Below are 19,597 nucleotides of genomic sequence, written 5' to 3'. Positions count from 1 at the left end.
AGTTTCCACAGAACCAAGAAGAAATTAGCAGAAGATGTTAAATCTATTTTCTACATGGAATCATGTAGAATCCTTGTTCATGTTAATGAAGGGAACCTCAGTCGAAATGTAAAAAAAAAAAACAGTGTTTTCAATTTGCAGTCTTTGCTATTGGGGCAAACAGCAATCCGGTAATTGATTAAGCAGTAGTACTCTAGTGACTTAACAAAAAATTAGAATGTCATAAGAAAACACAGGGTCAATACTCCATCATACTGGTGTAGGCACTGACTTCCTTAACAAGACCCCTAAGGTAAGAAGTAAAACTAAAAATCAATAAGTAGGACAGCATCAAATCAAGAAGCTTCTGCATATAGCTGCACATAGCTGCACATGACGGCACACACCTGGAATTCCTGTGACTTGGAAGACTTAGGCAGGAGGATCAAAAATTCAAGGCCAGCCTCAGCAACTTAGCAAAGTCCTAAGAAACTTAGTAAGATCCTGTCTCAAAACAAAAAATAAAAAGGGCTGAGAATGTGGCTCAGTAGAAGAGCATCTCTGGATTCAATACCTAGTACCAAAAGCAAAACCAAACCAAACTAAACAATAAAACAAAATAAAAATCTTCTATACAGCAAAGGAAACAAGAGCATGAAGAGAGATACTACAAAATGGGAGAAGATCTTGACCAGCTACTTTTCTGACAGAGGATTAACATCCAGAATATGCAAAGAAAACAAAACAAAATGAGCAACAGATAACCCAATCAATAATAGGGCAAAAGAACTAAACAGAAAAAAAAAAAAAAGGCCAACAAACATATGGAAAAAATGTTTCACATCTCTAGCCATCCGGAAAATGCAAATCAAAACTACACTGAGATTTCATCTCGATCTAGTCAGAATGGCAATTATGAAGAACACAAATAATAATAAATGCTTGTGAGGATGTGGTGGTGGTGGGGGGGATATACATACATATATTGTTGGTGGGACTGTAAATTAGTCCAATTCTGGAAAGCAGCATGGGATTCCTCTAAAAACCACCATATGACCCAGCGGTCCCACTCCTCTGTTTATATCCAAAAGATTTAAAATCAGCATACTATAGTGATTCAGACACATTAATGTTTCAATATTTACAATAGCACAACACACAATAGCCAAGATACAGAACCAGCCCAGGTTCCTATCAATAAATGAATGGGTTAAGAAAATGTAGTGTACATACACAATGGAGTTTTAACTCAGGCATAAAGAAGAATGAAATTAGGGCATTTGCAGGAAAATGGATGGAACTGGAGAACATCATGCTAAGCGAAATAAGCCAGACTCAGAAAGTTAAGGGTCAAATGTTCTTTCTCTTATGTGGAAGCTGAAGCAAAGAAAGTGGGGGTAAAGGTGGCTGGGATATCCTAAGAGGGAAGACCAGTAGAACAGAAAAAGGAGATTGAAGAGGAGGGGAAGGAATGGAAGAGAGGAAGAAATGCAGAGTGAATTTGACAAAATTATACTGTGTGCATGTCTAAATGCACCACAGTGAATTCTCCCTTTATCTATCTATAAAACACCAATTAAAATATATAAATGAGTGGAAGGTAGACCAGTAGAGAAAATAAGGGTGGCTACTGTGGACTGATGGAATAAGTGAAATTCCATGCATGTCTGATTAAGTACAACTACATAATGCACAAAAAAAAAATCTGAAAAAAATCAGCATGTCTCTATTATTCCAGGTTGGTAATTGAGCTCTGTTAGAGAGCTTCTCATTACTAGGCAAATGGGCTCTTAGCAGACCTCATCTAGTCACAGGGAGTGATCTCATGGGATTTATGGATTCAGCAAAGGCCTTCAGACTTGATCTCCTGTTGTCAGATTTATTCTTGGGAGTCTCACTTGTTTTCCATTTTCTGTTTGCATCTCTGAGCCTCATTAGGCAGCTCCTTAAACATTCATTCCCAGCTGTCTATTTTTTTTTTCTCTTTTTTCTTTGAGCCTACAACAGCCAAACCCTCAAAGCAAAATATCCAGAGAGAACTGGCAGGAGGTATCCATGCAGTAGGTTTTAGCTGCATTAGACAATCATATTTAATTAAAACAAACCAAAAGCAACAACAAAAACACCTCCTTCAATGTTGATCCACCTGTCCATCAACTAGTAAGAGCTCATTGTGACTTTAATCATTGTAATTTCTTGAGCACCTATTATGTGCCAGCCAGGTAATTGACATACATAGATTAACTCTCATGTTGATGAAAGATATGGAGAGACTGTGACACAGGACAGAATCATAGTATATTTTTTCAATACTGGGGACTGAACCCAGGGCCTCACACATGCTAGTCAAATGCACTATCTCTGAGCTATCTTCCCAGCCTTTTTTTTTTTTTTTAAAGAGAGAGTGAGAGAGGAGAGAGAGAGAGAGAGAGAATTTTTAATATTTATTTTTTGGTTCTCGGCGGACACAACATCTTTGTTGGTATGTGGTGCTGAGGATCGAACCCGGGTCACACACATGCCAGGCGAACGCGCTACCGCTTGAGCCACATCCCCAGCCCCATCTTCCCAGCCTTTTTAATTTTATTTTACTTTGAGACAAAGTCTACACTGCCCAGATTGGACTTGAATTTGCAATCCTCCTACCTCAGACGTCTGAGTAGCTGGAATCACAGATGTGTGCCACTATGCCCAGCTCAGGATCATAAATCTTGATATAAAGAACCATAAATCTTGATATAAAGCTGCCAACGCTATGTTCAATGCAAAAAAGCAAGGTATATTGCAACACTCAATCTCACTTTAGAAAATCTCATTCATAGAAAGTATATGCTGGGGGCCATGGTTGTGGCTCAGTGGTAGAACACTTGCTTAGCATGCATGATTATCTGGCTCCGTGCTTATTTCCAACACTAAAAAAAAAGCAAAGCATAGCTGGGCATGTTGGCCCATGCCTGTAACTCCAGTGACTTGGGAGACTGAGGCAAGCAGATCATGAATTCAAAGCCAGCCTCAGCAACTTAACGAGGCCCTGAACAAATTAGCAAAACCCTATCTCAAAATAAAAATAAAAAAGTCTGGGGATGTGGTTCAGTGGTTTAAGCACCCCTTGGTTCAATCCCTGGTACCAAAAATAAAAAAAGTATATACATATGTACTCATCTACATACATTCATATATAATGTTGGTTGTCAGCTTGACTGGATTGAGACACACCTAGAAAATTGATAAAAACAAAACAAAGCCCTTCTAGTTGTGTGTCTTGGAAGGGGTTTCCAGAGACTATTGGTCTGTGGGTCTGCAAAAAGAGCAGGGGCAGGACCTGCCCTAAATGTGGGCAGTACCACCCAGTGAGCCTGGATGGAACAAGAGTAAAGTAAGGGAGAAGATTGCCAGGGTGCTGGGCTGAGTGGGGATGTATTTTATGGCTGTCATCGTCCTTGGACATCAGACTCAAGTTTTCAGCCTTTGAATGTATGTTTGCCATGGTGATTCTCCAGGGGACTTTCCATCTCTCAGCCTTGAATTGGGGCTGCATCATTGGTCACTCTTGTTCTGAGGCTCCCAGCTGTTTGGACTGAGCAGCTGCTGGTTTCCCCAGCTCTCTAACCAGCAGGTGATCACTGTGGGACTAGCTAGCCGCTGGCTGTGTAAGCCAGTCTAATAAATCTCCTCTTATACATGTTTTATTGGTTCTGTTCTTCTACAGAACCCAGAATAATATACTATGTATGTCTGTAAATATGTGAGAAAATGTGCAGAAACTGTACAATCTTAGGCAAGTTACCCACCTTTGCAAGGCCTGTTTTTTAAGTCTGTAAAGAAGGTAAAAGTTGACGGGCCATGTAGCTCAGTGCTGAGGCATCACATGCTGAAGGCTCTGGGTTCAATTCCCAGTGAAAACAAGGATGAGGAGGAGAAATAGGAGGAGAAGGAGGAGGAGGAGGAGGAGGGAGAAGAGGAGTGGGAATGGAGGAATGGAAAGTTGTCAGAATAACTGGGCATGGTGGTGCACACCTGTAGTCCCAGAAACTCAGAAGGCTGAGGCAGGCAGATCACAAGTTCAAGGCCAGTTTCAGCAATTTAGTGAGGCCCTCAGCAACTTAGCAAGGCTCTATCTCAAAAAATAAAAAAAAAATTCAAGGTCTGGAGGATGTGGCTCCGTGGTAAAGCACCTCTGGTTCAATACCCAATACCAAAAAGAAAGAAAGTAAGTTGTCAGAATAAAAAATGGAGTCACTTGTGTCAATTCTTTCCTGATAAGTTAATAAATAAATAAAAGAAACAGCAAATAAATTTGAAGGTTATGAAGAAAGGGTTCTTAAGCATTATTGCCTAATAGCAAGGATCACAAAAGATTCTGCCACAAACACCCACAAAGACCACCACGACCTTACACAAAAAGTACTTCAAGAACTGGAAACAGCGGTCCACACCTGTAATCACAGCTAATGGGGAGGCTGAGGCAGGAGGATTGCAAGCTTGAGGCCAGCCCGACAATTTAGAAACACTCTGTCTCAAAATAAGAAAGGCTGGGGAAGTAGCTCAGTGGTTTGATCCCCAGTACCACAAGAATAACCACAAGGACATCTAACTAGCAATTGTCTGTTGAACCTTGGGCTGAAGACACTGTTAATGATTGTGACTACAGATTATTGTTTCAACTATCTGATGTAATCCTCCTCATTTTTGTCTTTAAACCATTTCCCTTGCCTCGATCTTTAAATATGTCTGTAGTTTGCAACATCATGCATATTCTCGAAATTGCAATGCTATGCTTCCCCCCACCTCCCGCCATCCTTATTCTTTGGAGAATTTCTCTCTGGTTGTTTCAACAGGAATATTCAAGATATCCATCACACAGGAAAGATAAGAAGCTAGGGATGTGACGTGGTAGCAAAGCACTTGCCTAATATGCATGAAGCTCTGGATTCAAAACTTAAAAAAAAATCTATGACATGGTCTGCATAAAGCAACTGGCACAAAACCTGACACAAAAATAAATTCTTTTTTTAAATATGATTTTTTTTAGTCGTAGATGGACACAATACCTTTATTATTTATTTATTTATTTTTATGTGGTGCTGAGATGTGAACCCAGTGCCTCACATGTGCTAGGCTGTACCACTGATCCACGATCCCAGCCCCCCACACAAGATAAATTCTTGATCTATTGTTTTCTGTTATCATTTTTATTATTCTATCACTACTTACTTTATTTATTTACTTATTTATTTATATTTTGGCACTGGGGATTGAATCCAGATGCACTTGACTACTATGCTAAATACCCAACCCTTTTGATTCTGATTTTAAGACAGGGTCTAAGTTGCTCAGGACCTTGCTAAGTTGCTCAGGTTGGCCTTAAGCATTTGTCCTCCTCCTCTCCCTCCTCATCCTCTCTTCTCTTTTGCAGTAATGGACCTTAGGCATGCTAGGCAAATCTCTCTACCACTAAGCTACATCAGTTTCTTTTTAAATGTTATGTTGAGAGAGGGTCTGGCTAAATTGCTAGGTGTGCCACCATGCTTGGCTGTATTTTCACCTCTATATCTGGACTTCTAAGTACTTACACCCTTCAGACTGTAGTTATATTATTTATAGTCATATGATTTATTTATTTTAAAAATCTATCTCCCTAAATGCCTTTATCTTCTCCTACATGCATCCATTAAAATAATGATGAATTCTTTTATTTAAAAATAAAATCTAAAAGGTTTATTCCATTGCCTCTGTTCCATAGCATATTTTTTACTTTGGAGCAGCATGAAGAATCCAGTATTATTAATAACATTTTCCTTGGACACCCTGAATCTGTCTTCCTTAGCACATCAGCACATTAGCACAACAGACCACCTGCTTAGGCTTTGTCAATGCAGAGGGTATTCTGCATCCATGCGTTTATTTTGAAAGCTTTGAACTTGACTTGGCAGCCTATGAAAACCTCCAGAGCTGTAGGATAACCCGCGGGGCGTCAGAATGCTGGTCCTGCCTCCTGAGGCCTGGAGAAGACCCTGCAGTGCACCCCGCAGCCACCAGCTGGCGCTAAAACGCAGTGGCTCAGGCTCAGAAACGGCGGTGGTTTTGCGCACAACCTCTCCACTTGCTGCCTGCACCAGACAACCTGGGAGCAATTAGAGCATCCTTCTAGAAGTTGAAGGGAGGTGCACTTCTGTTTCGCTTTTCTCCGTCTGTCTCTTCATTCCATTATTAAAGATTTCTTTAGGGGTCGAATAAAATCAAATAGCGACATTGTCACTGAAGAGGAAACTGGCCATTCCTTCATCCCCTAGAAAACATTTGCAGACTCCTTGCCAAGGATCGGATCAGCGATGACCGGGAATGCCAACTAGAATAAGAGTATCCCTGCCATGGACACTTCCGCCTCTTCCTCCTCCTTCTCATCATTATTTGTATTGGGGATTGTAACCCAGAGAAGCTTAACCACCAAGCCATAAATATCCCCAGCCCTTCTTAGTTTTTATTTTGTGACTGGGTCTTGCTAAATTGCTTAGAGCATTACTAAATTTCTGAGGCTGGCGTCGAACTTGCCATCCTCCTCCCTCAGCCTCCTGTAATGAAGAGCCGCTGGATTACAGGAGTGTACCACCACACCAGCTAACAATGCTTTCAGAGGGCTTCAGTGTAATAATAATAATGTAGTTCAAGAGGATTAAAATAAAATCATTTTGTTCTGCTTTGGGCTTAAGCACCAAGACAGTAAATGTCACATGTCAATGAAATGCAGGAGATCACCAAGCAGGGCTAGAAGAAATGGCTTTGAGATGACATCACTTGCAAAGAAAGAGGCAGACGGGCTGGGAATGTTGCTTAGCCTAGCACGCATGAGGTTCTGGGTTCAAACCCAACCCCACCAAAAAAAAAAAAAAAAGTCTAAGAGGGAATTAAGAGTTGGGGTTATAAGTTAGTGGTAGCGCACTTGCCTACATGTGTTAGGCACTGCATTCAATTCTCAGCACCACATATAAATAAATAAAATAAAGGTCCATTGATGATTTAGTCAGCTTTTTCTCTGCTGTGAGAGAAAGACTTCATTGGCAAGATACAAATATATACCCCAAAGCCATACCCCAATTCCCATCTCCTCCAGCCACACCCTACCACTTCAGTTAATCCTATTGGGGATTAATCCACTGATTAGGCTAAGGCAATACCCCCACCACTTCTCCTCCAAATCTTCTTGCATTGTCTCACATGTGAGCTTTTGGGGGATACCACATCTAAACCATAACAACTGACAACTAAAAAAATATTTTAAAAAGAGGGAATTAGAGGAAAACAATTTGGAGAGAGTTGTGATGAAATACTCTTCTCACTCTCAACCTCAAGGAGAAAAGTGTGTGTGTGTTGGGGGGGGGGGCAGTGCTGCCTGTCATATTAAATCTAGGGAAAGGGGCTTTAGAAGACCAGTCAGAGGACTTGCCTAGCATGTGTGAGGCACTGGGTTTGATATTTAGCATCACATAAAAATAAATAAGTAATAAAGGTTCACTGACAACTAAAAAAATACATATATTCGAATAAAAGACCAGGTAGAAGTGCTGTGGATGCAGCAGACTCAATATATTTTAGAGTAATCTAAAATGTGTCAGAACAGACATGCACCACCATACCTGGCTCTGACATGGTTACCAACAGCACTCCCTTTCACTCTCAGAAGGGTCCCATTTGATTTGACAAATTACATGATCATCCTTTGGAGTAGAACGGGTTAGGCAGGTGCTATGAATGGGGTTGTGATTCCCCAAAATGGTAGGCTGCACTCCTAATTCTCAGAGCCTCAGAATGTAGCCTTATTTAAAATAAGGTTCCAGGAGTGCTTGACTACTGAGCCACAATCCCAACCCTCACCCTCCCTTCTTTTTAAATTTTGTTTTGACACAGGGTTTTGCTAAATTGCTTATGGCCTCCTTTTTAGTTTTCGGCAGACACAACATCTTTGTTTATATGTGGTGCTGAGGATCGAACCCAAGCTGCATGCATGCCAGGCAAGCACGCTACTGCTTGAGCCACATCCCCAGCCCTCCACTGGATCTTTATAGACTCAAGTCAAGCCAGCCTATAGTGTGATGCCCCAGAAGGTCATGTGTGAGACAATGCAAGAATTTACAGAGGTCAAATTATTAGACCATTAAAACCTTAACCTAATCAGTGATTAATCCACTGATACAAATTAACTGGCTGATAACTGTACCAGGAGGAGGTAGGTCACTGGGGGTGTTCCTTTGGGATGCATATTTTTTTTCTAGTGAATAGAGCTTTCTCTGCTTCCTGACTGCCATGTCCTGGTCTGCCTTCCTCTGCCACACCCTTCTGCCATGTTGTCTACCTCTCCTTGGGCCCAGAGCAATGAAATCAGCCAACCATGGACTGAAACTGTGAGTCAAAATACACGTTTCCTCCTTTATATTGTTCTTATTATACTGTTCATATTTATATCAATAAATATGCTGACTAAAACAGGATATCACATATATAATGCCAGCAACTCAGGAGGCTGAGGCAGGAGGATTGTAAGTTCAAGGCCAGCCTCTGTAACACAGTGAGAATTGTAGAGGTCAAGCAAGACCCTATTTCAAAATAAGGGCAGAGGATGTAGCTCTATAGTAAACTCCCCTGGTTTAGTCTCCAGTACCAAAATATATATATTTTGAATCCAACACCACCAACACTGTGATCTTTAACTTCTAGATTCCATAACTGGGACACATTAAATTTATAATGGTCCATCATTACTGTAGCCCTAAGAAAATAAGATAGCAGGAAATGGAAGCAGCCAATCTTGTCCTGTCCCTTCCCAAATATCTAGTCTATACCTGCAACTCTGCAACTGGGGTCCAGGAGAATCTTTTTTTTTTTTTTTTTTTTTTTTTTAGGACTGGGAATTGAACCCCAGAGTGCTATCACTGAGCTACATCCCTGTCCCCTTTTCTTTTAATATTTATTTTTTAGTAATAGGTAGACTCAATGTCTTTATTTTACTTTATGTGGTGCTGAGGATCAAACCCAGTGCCTCACACATGCTAGGCAAGCGCTCTACCTCAGAGCCACAACCCCAGCCTCCTTTTTGGTTTTTATTTTGAGACAGAGTCTCACTAATTGCCCAGTTTGGCCTCAAACTTGTGATCCTCCTGCCTTAGCCTCCTGAGTAGCCTGGATGACAGGCATGTGCCACCGTAACTGACTGGGATCAGGAGAAATTTGTACTTGAAATTAATTTTTTTCCCTCAAGTTCTTAAGGTGTAACTGAGCTTGAAAGGCATTCAATGATTTAAAGTGACAGCAGGATGCTTTGTTACCTAACAGTGACCACGGGCAGGGAAAAAAATCAGCACATGGGATGGAGCTGTGCCAAGGGTTACTTGGAACAGCTGCAGTAATAAATGGGTGTGTTGTGGTAGAGAAGTAGCAAGAATAAACCAACAGCCGGTCTGCTGGTTTCTTTTTATTACCCTTCTGCTGATAGTGCTGACAATGCCAGCGATAAAAACACTTGTTCTCTCCCTGGGGTCCTCTCCTACAGCTCCCACCTGCTTGATATGTCATTACTCTAGGGAGGACTGAAAGAATGGACAGGCATGAGCCAGAGACAGTGGTGGAGATAAAAAAGGCTGGGCAGTGGAGAATAGGGATGGGAGGACCAGCTCAAAGGACCATACCCTGATATGCTCTGGGACAAAAGCCACTGTATAATCCGTATTCCAGCCCACATATCACGGGAAAATTGAAATATCCAAAACAGATCAAGAGGAGCAGATCAACTTCTTATTTTGTGCCTTTAACAGAAGGAGTGCTGTAAGACTTAACCAGCACTCTTGCCCCTCCCTAGGGCCTCAATAAATTGCCGAGGCTGACTTTGAATCTGAGATCCTCCTGCCTCAGCCTGCTGAGCCGCTGGGATGACAGGCCTGTGCCACTGCACCAAGTTTAGGGATAAGTTCGGGCTCTCTCTTCTCACATATTGAAGGTCTGTGGACTTGCCAAGAATACATCCTCGTGGGTGGGGTTGTGGCTCAGCGGTAGAGTGCATGCCTAGCACGTGTGAGGCCCTGGGTTCGAACTTCAGCACCACATAAAAAAATAAATAAATAAACAAATAAAATAAAGATTTTAAAAAAAGAATATGATCCTTGCCATTGTTTCTGAACTCCCACATGTCTCTAATTTCTTTGCCTGTCAGGGAAGGGGAGGCACTGTCTCTTTTGCTTCTTTAAGGATCTAGGGGATACACATTCTCATCCTCCCCCAAAGGAAGCTCAGCTTTATTCCTCTGGGTATCTCCAAGCCCATCAGGCTCATAACCTATTAATTAAATTCTTCCTGAAATTTCTCCAAAGAAGGTCCTCTGAGACAACCTGGGGTGCCTAGAATCCAGATTGTAAGTTAAAAACCCCTTTAAAATGATCCTTTGTTTTTGATGACCCTGGCCTTACACAGACTCCTTGGACCTTGCTGGAAATGAGAGTTAATTCTCCTGTGCCCACCAATCTTGTAGACACATGAATCAGAGGAAGACATTCCAGGGCTGGTCGATATTTCATTTCATTCATTGGATCTGGAAATCCAACAGGGGCCACAGGAGACCAGGAAGGTCTGCTAAGCCTGGCTCCCCCGGTGTGTTTTTCACTTGGAAATGAGAAGATCTGAGGAACTTAACTGGTAAAGCAGCAATAGCTGGGCACAGTGGTGCACACCTGTCATCCCAGCAGCTCTGGAGGCTGAGGTAGGCAGGAGGATGACAAATTCAAAGTGAATCAGGAACTTAGTGAGGTCCTAAATAATTTAGTGAGATCCTGTCTCTAAATAAAATGGAAAAAGAGCTGGGGATGTGGCTAAGTGGTTAAGTGTCCCTGGGTTCAATTCCCAGTTCAAAAAAAAAAAGAAAAAGAAAGCAGTAATAAGGGCTAGTTATGTAGGGTTGGTTAGAGGGGCAGGATTGCCAACCTCCTCCAAGGGGCTCTCCAGGGACTCGTCCCTATGAGAGTGGGTGGTTCCCATGGTGTGGCGCCGGAGTTCTGTTTTCTTTTATCCAGATGGGAGCATCAGCCTCAAAGGTAGTGCCCGGTTCAACACTAGCCTGCCTACTGAAAAACTGGGCAAGTTTGATCCACAGACACTCAGGAAAAAGCATCTGATTGTCTTCTGCTGTCAGGTGTGGCCTCAATTCAAACTCTGATGGAGACTCATGGCTGCAGAGGGAAGTCTAAACTTTAATACTATCTTGCATCTCCGTTTGTTTTGAACAAAGGAAGGAAAATGGTCTGAGGTCCACTACGTTCAGGGTTGTTTTTTTTCTTTTTTCTCTAAGGGAGAACCCCACATTCTATCAGCAGTGCAAGCTGGACCCAGTTAGGACTGCTGCCATGATCAAAAGTCTAAGGAGATACCTGCCAGGGTAGAAAAGCCAGGGAAAGCCCAAGGATTCCCAACCCCTACTAACTCTGCCAGCAGCTCTCATGTCCTTCCTATCTAGGACCCCTATCATCTACCCCTAGAGGAGGATAAAACATACTGCGGCTACAGGTAATGCCAGGAGCGGGATTTGGGCCAACCAAGGCTGGGGTTCCTTTTCCCCTTCAAGACCTGAGGCAAATAAAGATGGGCTCAGGGAAGTTCTCAGAGGATTCAGATAAATATATTGAGGTGTTCCAAAACTCATATCAGGTGTTCAGTCTTACCTGGAAGGCTATTATGTTATTATTTAACCAAATTTTGACCTCTAATGAAAAGGAGACTGTCTTAAAGGCAGCCAAGCATTTTTGGAGATGATCTGAATCTATAAGCAGGTCTTGAAATTATTGGAAGCTGTCCATTACCTAGACAGGTAGCAGTAATTCACTACTGGGTACACCAAAGGGAATAGATGAAATATCAGATAAGCCAGGGAGGTATCCAAGGGAGAACTATGTCAGCCATCACACTTATCTCCTTTACTTTGGACTGAACCTTCCCTGGATAGAAGACCTCAATGTATTTGGGAAGAACTACAATATGCTTTATCTAGAGGAGGGGCTCCCCTTCCCTCCAGATGGATACAGACAGAAAATAATAAACTTTGTTCACCTGCTAACTCCCAATGGAAAATTCTACATACACTCTATCAGTCTTTTCACTTAGGAGTAGAAAATACTCTTAAGATAACTCAAAGAGTTATTTGAAGGAAAAGTCACACCCAAAACTGTTCATCAGGTAGTCAAGGCAAATATGCCAAAGAAATAACCCACTTTACTAAAAAGGCCTCTAGGACTGAAGAGAGCAGGAAAATTCCCTGAAAGAATTGGCAACTTGATTTCATTCATGTCTAAGAGCAGTGGATTCCAGGATGCTAGTCATGACAGATACCTTTACTGGGTGGGTTGAGGTTTTCCGCTTCAGAACTGAACAAGTGGGAGAAGTGGCAAAGGTTTTACTACAAGAAATTGTCCCTGGACTTGGATTGCCCTGCAGCCTTCAAAGTGATGATAATGGAGCAGCTTTCAAGGCAGCTGTCACTCAGGGAATAGCAAAAGCCTTAGATATAGAATATCGTCTTCACTGTGCCTGAAGACCTCAGTTATCGGGGAAGATAGAAACGGCTAATAATAATCTAACCATGCATTTGAGGAAGCTCACTCAAGAAAGTCGGTATCCTTGACCTAAGATGCTTCCTCTAGCCCTGTTCAGAATCAGAAATACCCTAGGAATGTTAGGACTTAGTCAGTTTGAGCTCTTATACGGGAAGCCATTTTTTAAAAAATGATACCCTTAAAGATCAAGAAGGTGTTGACTTGGTATCTCGTATCACAAACCTAGCCAAATTCCAAACTGAAATCTGTAAGTATCCTGCACATGAGCCACTTATTTCTCCAGTCTTACCCTGGTGACTTAATAATGTTGGAAATATTGGGGGTCCTGGACACCCCAGGAGCAAAAATAAACACTAGGAGCCTAATCAGCTCTGTGAACAGGGCAAGAATTTTACTTCCAAACACAGAAGTGGGGAGAGCAATCAAAACCAAAACTGGGGCTGGGATTGTGACTCAGTGGTCACGCACTTGCCTAGCATGTGTGAGGCACTGGGTTCTCAGTAGCACATAAAAACAAATGAAGAAAATAAAGGTCTATCAATGTCTAAAAAAATATTTAAAAAAAAAGAAACAAAGCAGGTGTGTTTGGCCTTTATCTCTGATGCAAGGGTACCTGCTCATTGTCATGGGTAACACTGCCCACGAGTCATTGCCCATTGGTCAGGGATGACCTCACAATCTTTGGCATGGACAGTTATCAGGGAAAGAGGGTACTTGACTACTACTCATTGGTGGACTTCACTATCTCCTATTGGGTTATTTAAAGAAACATAGTCTTTCATTGTCTCCGCCTCACTTTGGTCCCTCCTGGTGGGGAAAATCCCCTTGGATTGAATGCCTTTTGGCACCTGCACAGTTTATCTTTTTTGGTTCGGTGCAGGGGGACTTCCTTTTCACCTCCTGTTTATTAAGAGGCTGTGAAATTTTTCGGGGGATGGGTATCAGGGATTGAACTCAGGAGCACTCGACCACTGAGCCACATCCCCATCCCTATCTTGTATCTTATTTAGAGAGGGGTCTCACTGAGTTGCTTAGCACCTTGTTAAATTGCTGAGGCTGGCTTTGAACACGTGATCCTCTTGCCTCAGCCTCCTGAGCCACTGGGATTATAGGCATAAGCCACCATATCCAGCAAAAGGCTGTGAATTTTTAACCCTCTGGTGTTGATTGCTTGTAACTTTCCATTCCTCCAGCTAACTTTGTGACATCCCAAGTCATTTCAAGGTAAATACTGTATTCTGAAAATGGACCACCAGAATTTCTGTTTTACATAGTAATGGTCAAGACTGATACCCTCAAATTCCCCTGATCCACACCCTATCTGGAAGGGACTTTTTTCTGTGATTTTTCCCCACCCCCTCTGCAGTAAAAGTAACTGGATTCGCCACTCCAGAGTTAAATGATGGATATCTAACTCTAAAACTGGACTGGAGTACTTCAAACCCCCACCAGATAAATCTCCTCCATACACCTGTGAACCAGTAAGAGATCTCAAATTCCTCTTTTAACAAGCTGGAATCCATTAACCTGCAGATAGTAGTGGAGATGAGTCTACCCATGAGCATCACAGATGACTTCTACCATGAACCTCTCAATCGACTTGATGGGAAAACCAAACAGCTTACCAGTCATCGCCCCCTCTCAGCTTGAGGCATCTAGAGAAGTCACTGCCCAATTTCCCTTATACCAGCAAGGGTTTCCTTATCAGAGTGGGGAAATGGAGAGTAGGGAAGGGACAGTAAAGGTTGACAAGAGGGCAAGTACCAGACAGCCATCCCAACATGCCCCAACATGTTATAAAACAGTTCCTGTTTCTCAGAAAGAGCGAAAATCTCCATCTCCATGAAAGCAAGTGTATAATCTATAATCCGCCCAAGCCTGCCACAGGGTAATTGAAATATCAAAAATCAATCAAAAGGAGCTCTATCAACTTTTCCTCAGATGCCATTAAAAGGAGCACCAGGAGCACCGTAAGATTCAAACAGCACACTTGCCCTCCCAGGTGTGCTGCTGCTGGGGGTTCTGAGTCTTTTTCTCACTTTCTTTTTTAATAAAATGCTTGCATGCTTGCTTACCTTGGTGCCATTCTTCGTGTTCATCCTTCAACTCTGGGGAACAGGGTTCTGATCTTGACTCTTGCCAGTAGTGAGGTGACCCCTGTGATTCCAGCGTCTCTGAAGACAGACAGGAGGATCCAAAGTCGCAGGCCTCACCTGGGCAATTTAACAAGCCCCTGTCTCAAAACAAAACAAAACAAAAAATTAAAAGGATTGGGGATGTGGCTCAGTGTTAGAGAGCTCCTGAGTTCGATCCCCAGTACCATAAAATGAAATAAGATCAAATAAAACAAAACAACAGAACAGATATGGTGGCCCAGTCCTATAATCCTAGCTACTTGGGAGGCTGAAACAGGAGGATCTCAAGATCCAAGTCCAGCCTTGGAAACTTAGTGAGACCCTGTCTCAAAATTAAAAATAAAAAGGGGTGGGGATGTAGGTCAGTGGTAAAGCACCTCTTGAGTTAATTTCCTAGTACCACAAAAAAAAAATATATTAAATAAAGGAAGGGACAGTGGGAGATAAAAAATTAAAAAAAAAACTTCAAAAAAACAAACTGTTGTCTAATCCAGCATTTTTCAACTGAGGGGCAATTGTGCCTTTCCCCCATAATGTTTTATTTATTTTGTGGTACTGGGGATTGAAAATGAGGACGCTCTATCACTGAGCTACATTCCAGCCCTTTAAATTTTGCAGAGTTTGGCTAAGTAGCTGAGGCTGGCCTCACACTTGTGATCCTCCTGCCTCACTCGCAACTGGGATCACAGACCGAGTGCCACTAGCTTTGGCTTAGAAACATTTGTGTGTGTGTGTGTGTGTGTGTGTGTGTGTGTGTGGTCACCCCTGTAGACGGGGTGGGATTGCTATTGGCATATGATAGATAAAAGCAGGGCTGCTGCTGAGCATCCCACAGTGATCAGAACCACTCCTCACAAAACAATTATCTATCCCTATCTTTACCAAAAGCTCAGTCCTTGACCCTGATGCCAATCAAAAAAAAAAAAAATGAGAACACAGTTTTGAGAAAAAGGAAGGTTTATTGCTTTGCTAGCAAAGGAGAAGCAAGCACAGGAGACTCCTGTCCCAGAGGTTATGACTCTGCCCATCATCAGGAACAGGACACTTTTAAACAGGTGACTCAGAGGCTACATTCCACATGTTCTCTGTTCAGACTCGTAACTCACTGGTTGATTTGGGAGATAGTCATTTCTGAGATCTTCTGTGCCATCCCCAAAATCTGAATTACTTTCTTTCTATGTTGGGTATGAACTGGGGGACAGATAAATCTGCCAAAAATGGGGAAGAAAGGTAATCCTATTTGCTCTGAGATTAGGGAGGGGTAGATATAAGGGAAGAGCAGAGAGAGAGGAAGAGAAAGAAATATATCCATTTTAAAAATAAGTTGCAGTGGCAGAGCAGCAAGGGCCATATTGAAAGCATAAAACGGACCACAGTTACATTATTTTTTAATATGATATCCATATAATATATTATATGACCTAAGTTTTTGTTTTAGTTATATGTGACAGTAGAATGCACTTATATACTTTGGTATATCCTACATAGATGGGATATAATTTCTCATTTTTCTGAGGATACATATTGTAGAATCCCATTGGTCATACAGTCATATACATTAATAATGTCTGTTTCATTCTACCTTCTTATCCCCACATTCCCTGCCTTCTCCTCCTTTCACTTCCCTCAACCTAATCTCAGGTAACGCTATTCTTTTTTTTTTTTGCATTGTAATTCTTCATACACACGTATACCACAATTTTCGTATCTCTGTACATAAAGTATGTGGACACTCAATTAAATTTTATTCTGGGCCAAATATGAGGGACCATGGTCCCCGGTGACACAGTTCTCTGGTGACCAAGCCATGCATCTGGCCTACTGGTCCCTGACGAGCAGTGGCCCTCGGGGGCTTGAGCGTGGCAAACATGGCCACCGGCCTGTGGAAGCCGCCAAGCAGGTGTGGGGGGCCTGAGGCACAGCGCTTTAAAGTGTACCCACCTGTCACCCTTAAGTGTCCAGGCCTAGGTGTGGTAATGACGCCTGGGGCAGGAGTCACTTCACATAGCACTGCAGCCCAGAAACTGTGAGCATAGACGGTCTCACGACCTCAATCTATGGCCCTCAACCTCTAGCTACCGGAACTGAGGAGGGAAAATGGAGGCGGACCCTCCCGGAACAAGGGAAGTCGGGAATTGAGAGTTGACCAATAGCGTTAGTACATTTTCAAACCCTAATTAGCATAAGTTTGGACCAATAGCAGCAAACCAAAAGCTATATAAACCCCTAGACCATCACATTTAGTAGCAGAAAATATGTTATCGGGTCTCTTCTTGTCCTGCAAGACTTCTGTCAGTAAGTTTTACTTTTTTGGTGGGGGTAGGGGGGGCACTGGGGTTTGAACTCAGGGGCACTCGACCACTGAGCCACATCCCCAGCCCTCTTTTGTATTTTATTTAGAGACAGGGGGTCTCACTGAGTTGTTCAGGGCCTTGCCATTGAGGAGGCTGGCTTTGAACTCGCCATCCTCTTGCCTCAGCTTCCTGAGCTGTTAGGATTGCAGGCATGCGGCCCTGCGCCTGGCTAAATTTTATTCTTAAATTCATTCATCCTGGTCTGTGGATTTCTTCAATTTTGCAAGAACCTTGGAAGAAGAAGAAATTGATGGTGAGCTCCTTGGGTTTATTGCAATACCAGAGGCTATGGCCTGCCCTTCAGAGCTGGGACACTTTGGCAGCAGAGCCCAGAAAACTTATGCACACAGGCCCCACCTGCCAGCAAATGTGGAGAAACTCCAGTCTCACCAAGAAGCAGAAGCAGAGTATCAAGTTTCATCTCAAAACTTTGGTTTCGATGGACCAAGGACTCAACATGCCCCTGAGTGACGTTTCATCACGGAAGAGATTATGTGAACTTGTATGGTCACAGAACAAAAGTCTTTGAATCAAAATTTTAAAAGGAATGGCATTCATTTACACCTAAATACTGAATTTTATTCATATGAAAATACTGGTTCTTCTGCATGCTTAAAGATCCCAAATGACTAAGAAAATTTCTTTAAAGTAAGTTATAAATCAATTTATTATTTATCAATTACATCCAAGGACAGGTAGACAGGATATAGTGAACCTGAGAAACCTCTTTCATAGGTTATAGATGTCTCCTTACAGAATTATTAGCTTTAGGGTTGGTGGAGGCTAGAAGTCAGCTAAGCTTAGTGATATATTCTAAAATATTTATCTACTAATTACCAAATGATTCTTAGAGTCTAAGATAGCCTAAGATATTTTGGCTCTTGACTTGCAACATTCCATCTCTCCACAATTCTGATGTTCTAGTCAGCCAAGTTCAGACATCTGTAGGATATTTAATAGAGATGCAGCTTCTTTGAAGAACTTTAGTTCCTGGTCCTAAATGCCAACAGTGCTCAGGATGTGGCAATCTGATCTCCACATTCCTTTCTCCCCGTCCCCCTTTTTCCTCCCATCCCTATTTTCTACCTACCTACCTCTCTTCCCTTCTTCTCCTCCTACTTCCACTACTAGGGATTGAATTCAGGGGTGCTTTACCACAGAGCTACATTCCCAGTCTTATTTATTTATTTGTTTTGAGCTTTATGGTTATATATTATATTTGTGTTTATTTTGACAAACCTATGCATGCATGGATTCCCCAGTCCTTTCTATTTTGAAACAGGAGGCCTCAGCTGGCCTCCAATTTGCAATCCTCCTGCTTCAGCCTCCCAAGTTGCTGGCATTACAGGTGTGGGCTACCATGCCTGGCCATGATTCTCTTTCCCATAAATATTTAATATCATAATGAAACCAGAGTTTTGAGATGGAATTTGATTCACTGCCTGTCACAAGCTGTGGGCTGTGTGTGGACTATGTTGCACATAGTAGCCTAATGAGGGGATAAATCTGGTATTGGGAACCACCTGTGGCACCCCCACCGGGATTGATTGCCTGATGCAGGTGAACCTCCCCCTTAAGCTCTGCCAGAAATCCCACACAGCACCTCAGATGGGTGTGACCTGACAAGATATCAATGAACCTGCTGACTGCAAGAAACCTTGAAGCAAGACTCGGCCCTGGAAACCTTATCCCTGTCTGATGTTCCCGATATAAAAAAAAGCAAGCCTGGGCTCCATTTTGCCAGAGTATAGAAGCCCTATCCGTATGATTGGCTATCACATCCTGCCCCCAGTTTTTGAAACTACTTTCTGTGTCCTGTGTTTTTTTCAACATTCTATTTTCTTTTATTTCTCAGCTGGCCCATTCCACTGAGGGGAACTCCATTCCCACCACCCACGTGGGATGCCAGGGAGAACTGCATTTGCTGGCAGGTGGAGTCTGTACAAACCACAGGCCTCTGTAGCCCAGAAATGTTGCAGCACTTAATGTCAGGCCATGTCCGCCAGTGTTGCAGCAGATCCCAGCAGCCTCCCATCAGCTTCCTCGTTCAGGATTCTTACCTCCTGAATTGGAAGAAAAAAACCCACAGACCAGGATGAATGAGTGTAAGAGTAGGATTTATTAAATACTAGAGCCGGGGTTTGGGGTGTGCATGCAAGATCAAAGCCAGCCTCAGCAACTTCACAAGGCCCAACTCAGCAGGACCTTGTCTCTAAATAAGATATAAAAAAGGGCTGGGGTTGTAGCTTACTGGTTAAGGGCCCCTGGACTCAAGACTCAGTACCAAGGAGAAAAAAGAAAGAAAGAAAGAAATACAGACAGAACTCTTAGAGTGCAAAATGGAACTCCAAAGGGCCTCAAGTGTGGTTTATGTAGTACTTGGTTCTTGGCTATTGGTCCAAACTTATGCTAATTAGGGTTTGGAAATGTATTAACCCTATGGTCATTTATCCATTTTGAGTTCCATTCCTTATGCCCCATTTCATTTTCTCCAGGAAGTGGGAGGTTGAGGCCCTTGGATGGGGCTGTGTTGCTGCCTGGA

This window comes from Ictidomys tridecemlineatus, chromosome 16, assembly GCF_052094955.1.
Source record: "Ictidomys tridecemlineatus isolate mIctTri1 chromosome 16, mIctTri1.hap1, whole genome shotgun sequence".
Taxonomy (NCBI): domain Eukaryota; kingdom Metazoa; phylum Chordata; class Mammalia; order Rodentia; family Sciuridae; genus Ictidomys; species Ictidomys tridecemlineatus.
Note: the sequence above shows the minus strand (reverse complement) of the source record.